The following is a 13,496-nucleotide window of genomic DNA, read 5'->3' on the forward strand; positions in this document are numbered from 1 at the left end:
GATGCTGAAACAAGGTATCCTTTAATGGAAAAGCTTGTTTTAGCAAGTATTACTGCAGCAAGAAAGCTTCGTCCTTATTTTCAAAGTCAACCTCGAACATCAATCAAAGCCCAAATTCTCATAGAATTCATTGCTGAATTTAGTCCGGGAATGGTGGATGGTGTTCACAAAGAATTGCATCAAAACAAAGAAGACGATGACGCTATTTGACAATTATTTGTTGATGGTTCAAGTAATGCAAAGGGAAGTGGCCTAGGTATCATCTTAATCTCACCACAAGGATATCAATTCCCTCAAGCTGTACACTGCGGATTTCATGCTACAAACAGCGAAGCAGAATATGAAGCTCTAATTGAGGGACTGAAACTAGCAAAAGAATTAAAAGTTCAACGTGTTCACGTGACTTCAGATTCCCAATTGATCGTCAATCAATTAAACGGAGAATATCAAGCAAAAGATGAAAGAATGAACGATTATCTGGAATTAGTGCGGAAGTTGCAACTTGAATTCAAAGAATTCCAGATTCATCAAATTCCCAGAGAAGAAAACCAACAAGCAGATGCATTGGCAAATCTGGGATCAGCAAGTCAAGCGTAAATAACTCAGAATGTCCCATTGATTTATTTGGAATCATCGGCAATAAGCAAAACTTCCACGGTGGAACAATCATTTGCTATTACTGAAGACAATGATGACTGGAGGACACCATTCATACAATATCTACAGGATGATGTGTTACCACAAGACAAGAATGAGGCCAGAGCCCTACAACGAAAAGCATCACATTACACGATAGTTAATGGCATTCTTTACAAAAGATCATACCAAGGAGTATTGCTACGATGTTTATCTCAGGAAGAAGCACAATATGCCTTAGCAGAATTACATGAAGGTGTCTGCGGAAACCATTTAGGTGGCTGAAGCTTTGCCAGTAAAGTCATGCAAACAGGTTATTATTGGCCTATGCTCCGTGGCGAAGCAGCCGAATATGCGGCTAAATGTGATAAATGTCAGAGATTTTCACAAATTTCGTATCAACCACCAATGGAGCTGGTCCCAATTTCGTCAGCATGGCCATTCATGAGATGGGGAATGGATATCGTTGGAAAGCTTCCTCCAGCATCAGGACAAAGAGTGTTCTTATTAATTTTAACGGACTACTTCACAAAATGGGTGGAAGCAGAAGCTTATAAACAAGTCAGGGATAAAGAAGTTAAAAGCTTCATCTGGAGAAACATCATTTGCAGATTTGGAATTCCTTATGAAATCATTTGTGACAATGGATCTCAGTTCATAAGCCATAAACTTCAAGATTTCTGTAACACGTCGAAGGTAAAGCTTTGCTTCGCATCACCAAGGCATCCACAATCGAATGGCCAAGCGGAAGCTACAAACAAAACGATAGTTAACACTTTGAAGAAGAGACTGGAAAACGCAAAGGGAGCATGGGCAGACGAACTCCCAGGAGTTCTGTGGTCATATCGAACGACAGTGAGAACTTCAACAAGTGAAACTCCATTTTCTTTAACTTATGGAATTGAAGCAGTGCTACCAGTTGAAGTTGGCCTTCCAACAGCATGATTTGAATGGAAGAAAGATGAGGAAAATAACACCGTTCTCACCGAAGAATTAGATATGCTCGAGGAACGACGTAATCTTTCATCTGTTAGAACAGCAGCTTACAAGCATCGGATCAAAAAAAAAATAACAACAAAACAGTCAACTCAAGAGCTTTCGATATTGGTGACTGGGTTTTACGCATAGTTTTCCAGAACACACAACAATTGAATTTTGGAAAACTGGGGGCCACATGGGAAGGACCGTATAGAGTCATAGAGGTCGTTGGCAATGGTGCTTACAAATTGTAAACCAGAGAAGGAAAGATACTTAACAACAGCTGGAATGTAAAACATCTCAGGTTATATCTTTCCCAAAAAAAAAAAGAAGATATAATATGTATATATATAGGGGTCTGGATGATGAATCACTGAAATGTATATATTTTCTCAATCGAGTTGAATATATACATATATATGCTCAGCATATATAAGTGCCTGACAGACCGCATTACATCACCCCCATCGTTGCATACTTAATTATTGCAGGATCTATTAGCATATTGGATAAAATGTCGGAGTTTGGACGAAGGTCAAAAAGAAGAAGATTGATGCCCTCTAATCTCCCAAAAGGTCATGTACATTTAACTCTTTACTTAAGCACAATTTTATTTGCATTTTGCTTGCATCATAGTTAAAATTTTAAGCAGACAGTTAAAATCATAAATCTCAATTAATAAGAAATATAAAAGAGTTAAGATCGTATTTAAGACTAACAGGGAAGATATAGGATTACAAAAGTTAAAATATAAGCTTAAACGTCGTCTTCGGCTTCAGAGGCAGAAGTTTGCATTGCATCGATGACCTTGAACTCTTCATATTCTTTGATCATTCGATCAACTTCTTCTTCATTTAAAGTACCGACCATACATTGCATCATCACCTCCCCCAAGGCCTTGATTCTTTCCTTTCTAGCGGCGAGAGCACATTCTCCCTTGTAAAAATCAGCATCTTCTTTCGATTCTGTCAATTCGTCTGATAGCCGATTTGCTTTCTCAATGGAGGCACTTAATTCAATTTCGCAATCTTTCAGTTTAGAGTCAACTTCCCGTAGATCTTTCAATTTGTTTTCACTTTCTTCTAATTTGACTCTAAAAGTTGAAAGTTGCTCTTCCGTAACTTTCTGTTGCTGTATTATGTTGGACAATTGTCTGCCCTGATCTGTGAAATCAATCTTCAAAGCAATATGCCTTCTGTCCAATTCATCGAACTTATCTTCAGCCTTCTTTAAAGCTTCAACAGCAGCATTCTTCGTTTTTTCCAATTGAGCTTCGGCCTCCATCCTTAGCTTTTTCTCCTGTTCTTCGGCCTCCAAAATTTTTTTAATATCGGCCTATAGTAGTCTGCTGGAAAGACGAAGACTCTTTACTTCCTCACTCAACTTTTTGACTTCTTTATCAATGTAAAGCTGAACTGACAAAGCCTGAAAAAAGAAGATGAAGGTTACTTTTAATTTAACATAGAAATATAAATAAATTAAGTTTTGAAAATACCTGAAAAGCATGAGAAATGCTGTAAATAGAAGCGTCTTCAAAAGTCAATTTAGGAGGGGTGAAACCGAGAGGATAAGCCAATTTATGCAAATCAGGAAATAACTCAGCAGGCCTCGAATAAAGAGGGATGTTAGGGATCGACATCTCAAAACTCCTTGCCGGAAGACTAGACAAAAGATCAACACCCGATAGTCTCAACTCTTTTTCAAGCAAAGCTCTCAGAGGTGAAACTGGATGAACTGGATCTTTTCCTTCTCTTCTCCCGGTTTCCTCTCTCACTTCATCATCAGGAACCTGAATGATGTCATCGACCTCCTTGCTCAATCCCGCACTTTCACCTACTGGAGAAGGAGACGATACCCTGATTTTCTTTTTCCTTATAAGTGTGGAATCATCATCTATGTCACCCTCAGGAACTTTAGAAGTCTCAGTTACTTCAGCAATTGTTCCTACCTCACTGTGAAGTCCCAAGATAGATTCATGTTTTCTCTTCGTCCTCTTCTCCTTAGAGCTTTTCTGGACTTTCTTCTTTTCAACAATCTCCTTAAGACTCAAAGGAACGATTACTCTTGGAGCCATATGGGGTCCTGTGAAAAATTGAAAAGAAATTAGTAGAAATAAGAAACAAAATCAAAATCGTAAATATTTCATCAACTTACTTTCAAAAAGATACTTTGAGGAAACGAATTTCCAATCTCTTTCAGAACGAGGAACTGACTTTAAAAATAACTGACAATTCCTCTTAGCCTCCCTAGTAATAGTTGTCTTAGGAGATTTTCCTGCCATTAAAAGATAAATGTTCATAAAGGAATTAAATAAAAGTAAAGAAAAACTTAATTAATTATACCTTGAATTGTCCAAGAACTAGGAATAGCATCGTCATCTTCCAAAAGAGTTTCATTTTTCACCAAGAAATATCTCTTTTGCTAGTTATGATCACTGGACGTCGTCCCAACAATGAAATTTTCCTTATCCTTCTTCGACAACATATATCTACCTACATCCTTTTTGTTTTCTTGCCAAGAGTAAGCAGCAAGAAATTCGTGAAGACCAAAAGTAAGACTGCATTTTGCACTTAAAGCTTCTAGAGATAGCAAAATACGCCAAGAATTAGGCATAAGTTGACAGGGGGCAACTCCAAAAAATTTTAACACAGACTTAACTAAAAGTCCTAAAGGAAACCTTAATTCACACTTTAATGTTATAGCATATACTACAGTCCATCCAGGAAATTCATAAGAAGCTGATTCGCTAGAACCAGGAATTCGCATTTCTATTTCCTGTGGAATTCTGAATTCAACCCTAATATTGTCTAAATCCTCATCCGTTAATACAAAAGCAGGATCCTTGTCTACTATAACCTCATCCTCCAAAACTTTTTGAGTCTTACTTTTCGAACGAGTAGTTGGTAAAAAGCTAATCTTAGATGAACTAATCATCCTTTGACCCGATACTCCTTCAGATTCAGAGTAAGACGAAACTCTAAGATTAGTGGATTGATCTCCTAGTTCTTTTTCTGGTATATCACCTTCAGGAAACTCATCCTGAGTATCTATAACAGTCGGACTTTCATTCGGAATGATTGAGGGACCGAAATTAGATTCGTCCCTTTCATTCTCTCGCTCAAACCTATCGATGAATTCTTCAGAAGAACCAAGCCAAGCCATAATCGAAAACTCGAAAAAGAAAAAGTAAAGGAACATACTGAAAGTTGAACCGTGTCTTGGAAGTTTTAAGATAGTGGGTGGTTACAGTAAACCCATTAAAAAACCCACAAGGACTAAATAGTAAATTCGAAATTCAAAAGTTAAAACTCCTCGGAAATCGTTCTTCCACGAATTAATCAAAGCCGTTCGATCAAAAGTAACTTCTCGATAAGTGGCGAAAATGGCAGCGCTACATCATATCACTAAAAGGCTAGTTAGAATCGAAATACGATTCAACTTCTAAAGTTGCGCTCTTTTTCCTATAAATATACTAGAGAAAACCCAAAGAAGCACCACTTCCAAAACAAAAAACCTCTACAGTCATGAGTTCCTCCAAGCTTCCTATCGAGCCTGAGTACCGAAAAGTAACATCCAAACCAACGAAGTCAGATGAAGGACCATCTAAAGTGGCAGAAGAATTTCAACAGTTGAAGCTATACCCCGACGGGTATGATCCTTATCAACACGTCTCCAATCTGCAGGATCTGCTGATACGTTTGGATAAAGATCTCCATGAAGCAGAAAGAAGGATAATAGAGCTTACCCGAGCCTACAAATTGGCTGGAAGGTCACTTTATCGGCTTCGAGACATGTCAGAAAATGCTGCTATGGAAAATGATCCTGAAAAGCTACGACAAGCTTTACAAAACATCAATCTTTTTATGAAGAATAATCTAGTTAGAATGCATCATGCCTTATGGCCAAGACCTTAAAAGCTTGAGCAATTTTAACTATTTATAAATACTATTCCATGTTTATCTCTGCCAAAGATAAAGTTATTAGACAAACCAAGAATCTCCTCTTTACATTCCAAATATTCAATTTCTATCAAAGATGAAACCTTTAGGTGAAGCAAAAATCTCACCGGTAAAAGATGAAGCTTTATTTGAGGAAAATGAAGCTTTATTAGAGGGAGATGAAGCTTTATTTGAGGAAGACGAAGCTTCCCAAAAATTCCAAAAATAATTCAACTCCAATAAATATCAATTCTGATCAATTAACCCTCGAGCAAATCAAAAGGCATTCCAACTCCTCGAGAAAAGACGTGGAGTAATGTCGCAACCGTCCATCTCCCCATTATCTATCACAACGTCCAAGGAAAAGATAACTTCCTTCATATTCCATTCGTATAAATATTCAAAAGAAAGAATCAGCAGAAGCCAATATTTTCCTCAAGAAATCTTCAAGGATGGATACTCCTAACTCTCCACCTGCGAAAAGATCTAGAACAGATGAAGGTTCTACTTCTAAAGAAGATGAAGATGGAAATGATCCTAGATTCAACCTCTCCCCTATAAGAGAAGATGTATACGAGGATGATCACCAGAAAACCTTCGAATCTCTACAAAAAGCTCTGACGGAAACCAAAAGGAGACTTAAGAAAGCAACTGACAAAGTTCAAGACTACAGAAGACAACTTATGGTCTCAAAATACGCCATACAAGGCGTTCGATATATGTCATGGGGCCAACAAGCAAGTAGTAATGATCCAGATAAATTGCATGAAGCAATCACTGAGATTACAGTACAACTTGGTTCTGTTGTAGATGGAATAGACAGTGTTCTTTACACCCTAGAATAAAATTCCTATCCATTTTCCTTTTTTCCAAATTTTATTTCAAGAAAATTTCTACGAAATTCCATTTCATTTCCAACAAATATAAAAGGCGGGATATTTGAGTTGTTTATTTCGAAATACGAAAAGACACCATGGTCTCTAAAAAAGATGCAACCGTTTAGCTTCCCCACGTTTTTCAGGAATAACTGCTTCTTTGAACGTGAGCCTTTCATCCTTAAATACATGACGATAAGAAAGAGAAGACATTCCTGTTTCCTTCCAAAAAATCTCTCAAACACTCAGCAAGATGAGTTCTTCTGACTCCACTCCTACAAAAAGAGCATTGGATGAGAAAGAGAATCTCATTCCTTCAAAACGGGCAAGAAACGAAGACCCTTCATCTTCAAAAAAGGCAGAGGCCAAAGGAGAAGGTTCCACATCTTGAAACAACGACGAACCAAACGATTCAGTCGTTGAAATATTTGTAGTATCTGAAGAACTGTATGAAGAAAATCCTCAAAACTCCATCGAAGGATTAAAAGGACTTCTTGAAGAAGCCGAAAGAAATCTACAAAACGAGTATGAACGAAACCAGTCTTATACGGATGTGCTTCGAGCGGCCAGAGATGCTCTGAACAGAGTTCGCGATAGCGCTTGGGGTCATTCTCGAAATCAAAACGTTTATCGATTACAAGAATCTCTTTTAGATCTTGCAGCCCATGTTGGGAATGCAATGAATATCATAAATGATGTTATTCGTACATGGGCTCGTTAAGAGTTATACCATTGCATATTTATTCCCATGTATGAAGTATTTATGTTTTATTTTGACAAAGATATTCTCATTGTTAATCTCATTGCTCTGAAATTGCAATTGCAGAAATACTTCGACAGTCAAAAAATACAAAAACTGCAAACAGAGATGATGAGACGAAGAGCTCTGAAGAAGACGCAACCCCAAGCAAAATATTTTCAAGTTTAAATCAAACTTAAATGTAGGGGGCAAAGTCAACCTCAACAAATTATATGGGTCATGTTCAACCGAACAACAACATAAAAGCCCAACAGAGGCTAGGGCCCCGAAGCCCAACAACATAAAACAGACCAAAACTTACAGTCCAAAAAGGAATTGGTCTTATCAAGGCAGTACAAAGCCGATGCAAATAAGGCCGAACCAATAACTAAGGGACGAAGTCGAAGATAAGGCTGTTCCTCGTTAAATGGTGACAGCCGAAACTACTGTAAACTACTGCAAACTACTGCAAACTACTACAAACTCCTCCAAACTACCGTAAACTCCTCCAAACTGCTATGAACTTCTCTAACTGCCACAACTACTGGTAACTGCTCAAGAAAAGCATAAAAGGAGTTCATTAGGAGGGTGAGAGGGGGGATTCGGATTGGGAGGGGGGATTTCTTACTCGCACTCTATTCACAAGTGATAAATAAAATACCATATCATTCTGCACCGTGGACCTAGGCTAAAAGCCGAACCACGTAAAATCTCTCTGTTTTGTCTTATATTTGCCCATTCATTCTCCACAATTCGATTGTCGATAATTTACATCAACAATATACTTGTCAAATACCTCATTTGTAGATCAACCTTTAAAACAGTTGCCTTGGCAGTTGGCATGATAATTAGTACATAAAGATACTATGATCAAACTGTGGCTTTGAAGGATTACCCAATTTTATTTTTGTAGCTAGGATCTTCAATCTACTCTATCTGCATGTTTGGCAGGGAGGCTCCACAAGTGGAGCTGCCAGCGGGGCCGCTTTGCTGACCCGCCCTACTATATGATAGCGATTCCTTTGGAAAACCAATTCCGTTGCCATATGTGCTGGGGCGTTTTACGCATTTGTTTTTTTGCTTTCCTTCAAAAAGTCAAATGGGCCCATTGACAGACTCACTTTAAACAGAATTGGGACCCATTTGTGTAACAATCAACATATTTTAACAATATATTAAATTTATATTTCAAAAAGTGGGCTTGTTTAATTATTTTATATGTAATAAAACAATTATTTATAAAACAATATTTACATTTTATAAAATACTTTTATAAAATAAAATATTTCCACTTTATAAAATACTTTTATAAAGTAAATTTATAAATTAAATATAAAATACTTATTAAATAAAATTAATTTGAATAAGAAAATATTTATTAATTAATACTTAAAATTAATTTTAATAAGAATTATATTTATTAGATTTAATTTAATATATAAATAAGTATAAAAATAAAAAATCTAATATTATAATACTTTATTTTAACAGTTTTTCCGCTATCATAAGTTTTTACTTCACCAAACACCTCACAACATATTTCACAGCTTAAAGCTCAGTTTTTTTCATAGCTTTTCAGCTAGCATTGAAAATCAATCTTTTCACTCTATCAAACGGACCCAATGTTGAAGGTATAACGACCCGTTCCGGAGGGGGTCGCAGAATTACAAAAATATCCTCAAACCTATCTAAATCATGCAAAATTCTCCAAAGTTAATTTATTTAGATCCAAATAAAATCCAACACCTCTAAAAGTATTTAATTCATATTAAATAAGTCTTTATGAATAAACAAAGTGCAAGTCATTATTAATCGAACCACGCACTATCCATAAACCACAACTGTATCCATGAGAAATCGTTTGCTCGTCGGGATGCTGGTCGCCACCTATGTACTCACCTAAAAGAGGAGAAAGAATATATAGGTTAAGCTAAATAGCCCAGTAGGGGTATAATACCCGATAAGGATATCCATGATGCGAATATCGATCGAGAGAGAGAGAGCAAATCACGACTATAATCATATACGATATGACAAAGAGTAGAACTAGTTTACAGATAATCAACTCAAGAGTAATGCAAGAATAGGTAGGAACAATATGAAAATGATCATGCCACAATCACAACCCATTATGAATTTATATAAGCATGCAAATATATATGCAAAACAAACATCCAACCTATGCGTGTAGCGCCACAAATCATCCACAACCAATCGACAGCCCATAGTAGTCCATATTCCTCATTAGATGCCATGACGCTCAAATCCATCCACAACCATCAAGGCAGCATACGACAGTTTGGATTCCTTATCGAAGGTCGTGACGCTCAAATACCCCAAACAATCAAATGGGTCACTGATAAGGGGATAAATCTCAAACAATGATCAAATACCCCGTACTATCAAATGGATAACTAATAAAGGATAAATCTCAAACAGTGATCACGTCTCTTAATGGTGTGTCTCGAGCACAATCATCGAACAAAACCAATCAACCATGTCAAAGCTTGATATTACATTCACAATATATCTCCTAGTCACAATCTAGTCCATTCAAACACACAATCAACCATATTTCATAATACACGTATAGGGCGATTCAAAGAATATGAATCAAATAACAAACCAATGACGAGAGTATTTAACACACAAGGAGTGTAACATAGAATCAAAACTCACAACATCACAGTCAAGCTCTAGACGTTCAGATGAGTGATGTCATAGATGATCTTGCAGATGTTTGTATAAAAGTTGATGGGAGGATATTTCGCTGCCATCAAGTGATTTTAGCATCGAGGTCTGAATATTTTAAAGCAAGATTAATGCGTATGAAGGATTTTCACGAAGGGAAAGATGGTTTATCTAGTTTAAATCTTCCATGTCTTGAAGAACACGACTTGAGCATGGAGGCATTTGAAAAAATGATTGAGTATATGTAAGTGTCTGCCATTTTTCATAGAAGGATAAAGCTAAAATGAGAGTCCAGACAGAGACAACAAAATGCTAATAATTCACAATGTAAATGACATTAAGGAAATTAATGAAGACACAAATAACAAGGGGAAAATTAATCCCAAAATTTTATTGAAATGAAAGGTCGAGTATTTAATAGTCAAAAACATCATAACCCTACAGTTCCTTAGTTTATTAGTTTAACCCAAAATTTTGATAAGATTTCAATTACCCCCTAGTAAAAGTTTGGGGTTCTACAGAAGCTGTGCCCATGGGGTTCTCAACGACAGGCATTGTCGTCTTGGGTGGACCAGACAAGAGAGTTAAAATAACAGGTTTTAACTTTTTTGAAACTCTTGATGATGATGGTGATAAAATCTTGAGTAACCCATCTCCGCTTGCCATATATTTCTCAAGATTTCATCACCGTCAATGATGTGTTATCCCATTTGACTGTCAGGAAATGACAGTCCTTCAAACTTATTTTTGTACAATCCTTGATAGGTGTATTTGTGGAAACCATTGTAGTATAAAGGGTACTTCCAAAATGGTGTTAGGAGATCGTTAGGTAACCGGAAGAATCCACCTCCTAATATCATTAGTCCTTGAATTCCAGCACCCGTGACTATACCCATGAAGAAGTTGGGGACCTATTTGCCACAACCATCATTATGCTCTCAACCAGAACCATGCACGCATATAACACGCAAGCAAAGTAAAGAAAGTGATCAAATCCTCGTTAAGCATTCCAAAACTAAGCAGGATATAGTTACAAGAATTACCAGAGCATCTCTCTCAAGCAAAACTATTTATGTGATGAACCTAAAACAGTATCCTCATCAAAACTTCAATGCACAAGTGAAATACGTACTTTCATGTCTTCTCTTGCCTCTGCAAGAGAAGGGAATCCGTCGATGGCCATGAATGTTAGGGAATAACAATGGAAAAGCAGGGTGTAACCTTATACTTTTTTTATAACTAATTTCAAGAATTCTAGTTCTTCTAGTCTGGCTTCATCTACATATCCTTCTTATACTTTTTTTATAACTAATTTCAAGAATTCTAGTTCTTCTAGTCCGGCTTCATCTACATATCCTTTTCTGCCAAAGACTTGCCTCGCCTCTGCTTGAGCCTTTGCATCACTATTGGATTCTTTAGCAATTCTGACATTGCCCACTTGGAAGCAGTAGATGTTGTTGGATTCCTAGCCATGAAAAGTTCCGAAAAAGTTAAGATGGGGTATCACAAGTTAATAGATTTTCTATTAAACTAGAACAACATTATATAGCTTTATATTATTAAAAAAACATAAAAGTGAATAAGACATACTTACCATTACAAGTGCTTTGATGTTGTCTTCTATCAAGGGGAAATGAAATTCTCCATGTGGCCGACGCTTCAAGAGAACGTCCAAGATATCATCACCAAAGCTCTTCGTTGGAGTCAATTCTTTACTTGTTAACTCTATGTTCATGGTTGAGGCTCTCAAGTATATTATCGGCTTCACGATGTAGCTTCTCAAGGTGAGTTCTCATCCCACTTATTAGATGAAACAAGTTGATGGAAGGGAACATATCAACCGAACAGAAACCAGAGGTAACTGTTGGACCAAGACTCAACATTGTGTTTAGGATGATTGTGTATGAATGTATGCCAAAATGTGTGTGAGAATGCTCGACTTGAACACATCCTAAAATACTAGAAAATATGCTTAAATGGTAGTTTGCCAAACCACATGTTGATTGTTTAATCTTACTTGCGCCTAATATGCTTTGGATTTATGATCATACATGTGAATCATATCTTGGGTAAATGATTCATGTGTTAAATGCTTATGCTTAAATGTTTACATGTACAGAGTTATGATTTTATATACTTAAGTAAAGTGTGGCCAAAGGCCTTATGTGCTAAGTGCTAGTTTGTGCTTATTATGCTAAGTGTTGGTCTTGTCTCACATACTTGAAAATTTATCTTATTTGGAACATTCCAAAGCGATGAAAATTAAGTTTTGAAAGTGAACATATATGGACTAAGTTAGGGTTCTTATTTACCAAAACTAAATCCTACAAGTCAACTGACACATGGCAAGGCGGGACCCACAATGCACAAAAGGCGGCCAATCTCCCGGTGACACTTGGTGGAAGCAAGGATATTTCTATACTAATCGGTTTTCATTTTGTAGGTTTTTGATTGGTTTCAATCCTGCAAAAAAAGGGACTACTTCTCAAAAATCATCGCTGTCCAAGATTAGTGGTCCAAGAAGCTACATCAAAGAGGGACCTAGAGAAACAAAATTTTGTTAACTGATTAACCAAGTTTTCTCCCCAAAATGTTTCTAGCTGAAACATGTCTCTACGCAGCTCATGTCATATTCCTCCTACACCACTCAAAAGTATCCATTTTCACATGATTTTTCGTGCAGAAGAAGAATCAAAATAATCTCCATAAGTCATGTTCCTATGTTTTTCACCATGAAGCTTGAAGACTCGCGAGGCAGAGGCTACCACGACATCAAAGAGAGACCATTTTCTCCATAAAGAAGTAGCACGACCAGAGGGACACGGTCATCATTTCCATGTTCAGGAGAAAGTTGTAGTTACAAGACTAACTAACCTAGTCACTCCAACAAGCAACAAGTAAACGGTTGTACCATGATTCCCATGACATCACACGACATACATTTGAAGAAGAGCAGAAGAAGTGCTCATCTCTTAGCACTATAAAAGAAGAAGAGAAAGAAACAGAACACTACCCCGAGTCAAATACAAACCCAACATCTTCAATTCGTTATTTGTTTTCTTATGCATGGCTCCGGTCGCTTATCTTTTTATTTAGCATGACTCCATGCCAACTAGTACTTAGATTTACTTTTTCAAAAGCCCTTGTGGTTATGTTTTAGTTTAAGCTTGTAAAGCACGTGTACATCCCAGGATGCATCCCTTTTTAATGAAGATCCTGATGTATTCCGACAATGCGTTGTTTTTCATTTCGTTCTAATAGGAGTTCTTTTCATTCTGGTGATTAGTCTTCTGTTTTTCATGGTTTTTTTCCAGATTGACACTCCAGGCATTTTAAGTACTTTTCCGGACAAGGCAAACCTCTAGCCAGCAACTTGTGTTCTCTAACTACGCACATTCCATTTGGTGTAGAGGTCACATTCGACGTAGGACCCTTTAGACCATCCTATCAAAACCTTTGGGCTAATAGCAAACCTTGGTACACCTGCAAATCCAACATCCATATCCACAAAACTCTTGTTCCCAATCGCCAGAATTGTGAGGTCTCCTGTCTAAAGCAGAAGACGACAAATATATTTTTGGCACACTTGGTGGGACCTAACATGTCAATAATTTGCAGTCATGACAAAAAGAACTAAAA

The sequence above is a fragment of the Tripterygium wilfordii genome, chromosome 19 (assembly GCF_013401445.1).
Source record: "Tripterygium wilfordii isolate XIE 37 chromosome 19, ASM1340144v1, whole genome shotgun sequence".
In the NCBI taxonomy this organism is placed as follows: Eukaryota; Viridiplantae; Streptophyta; class Magnoliopsida; order Celastrales; family Celastraceae; genus Tripterygium; species Tripterygium wilfordii.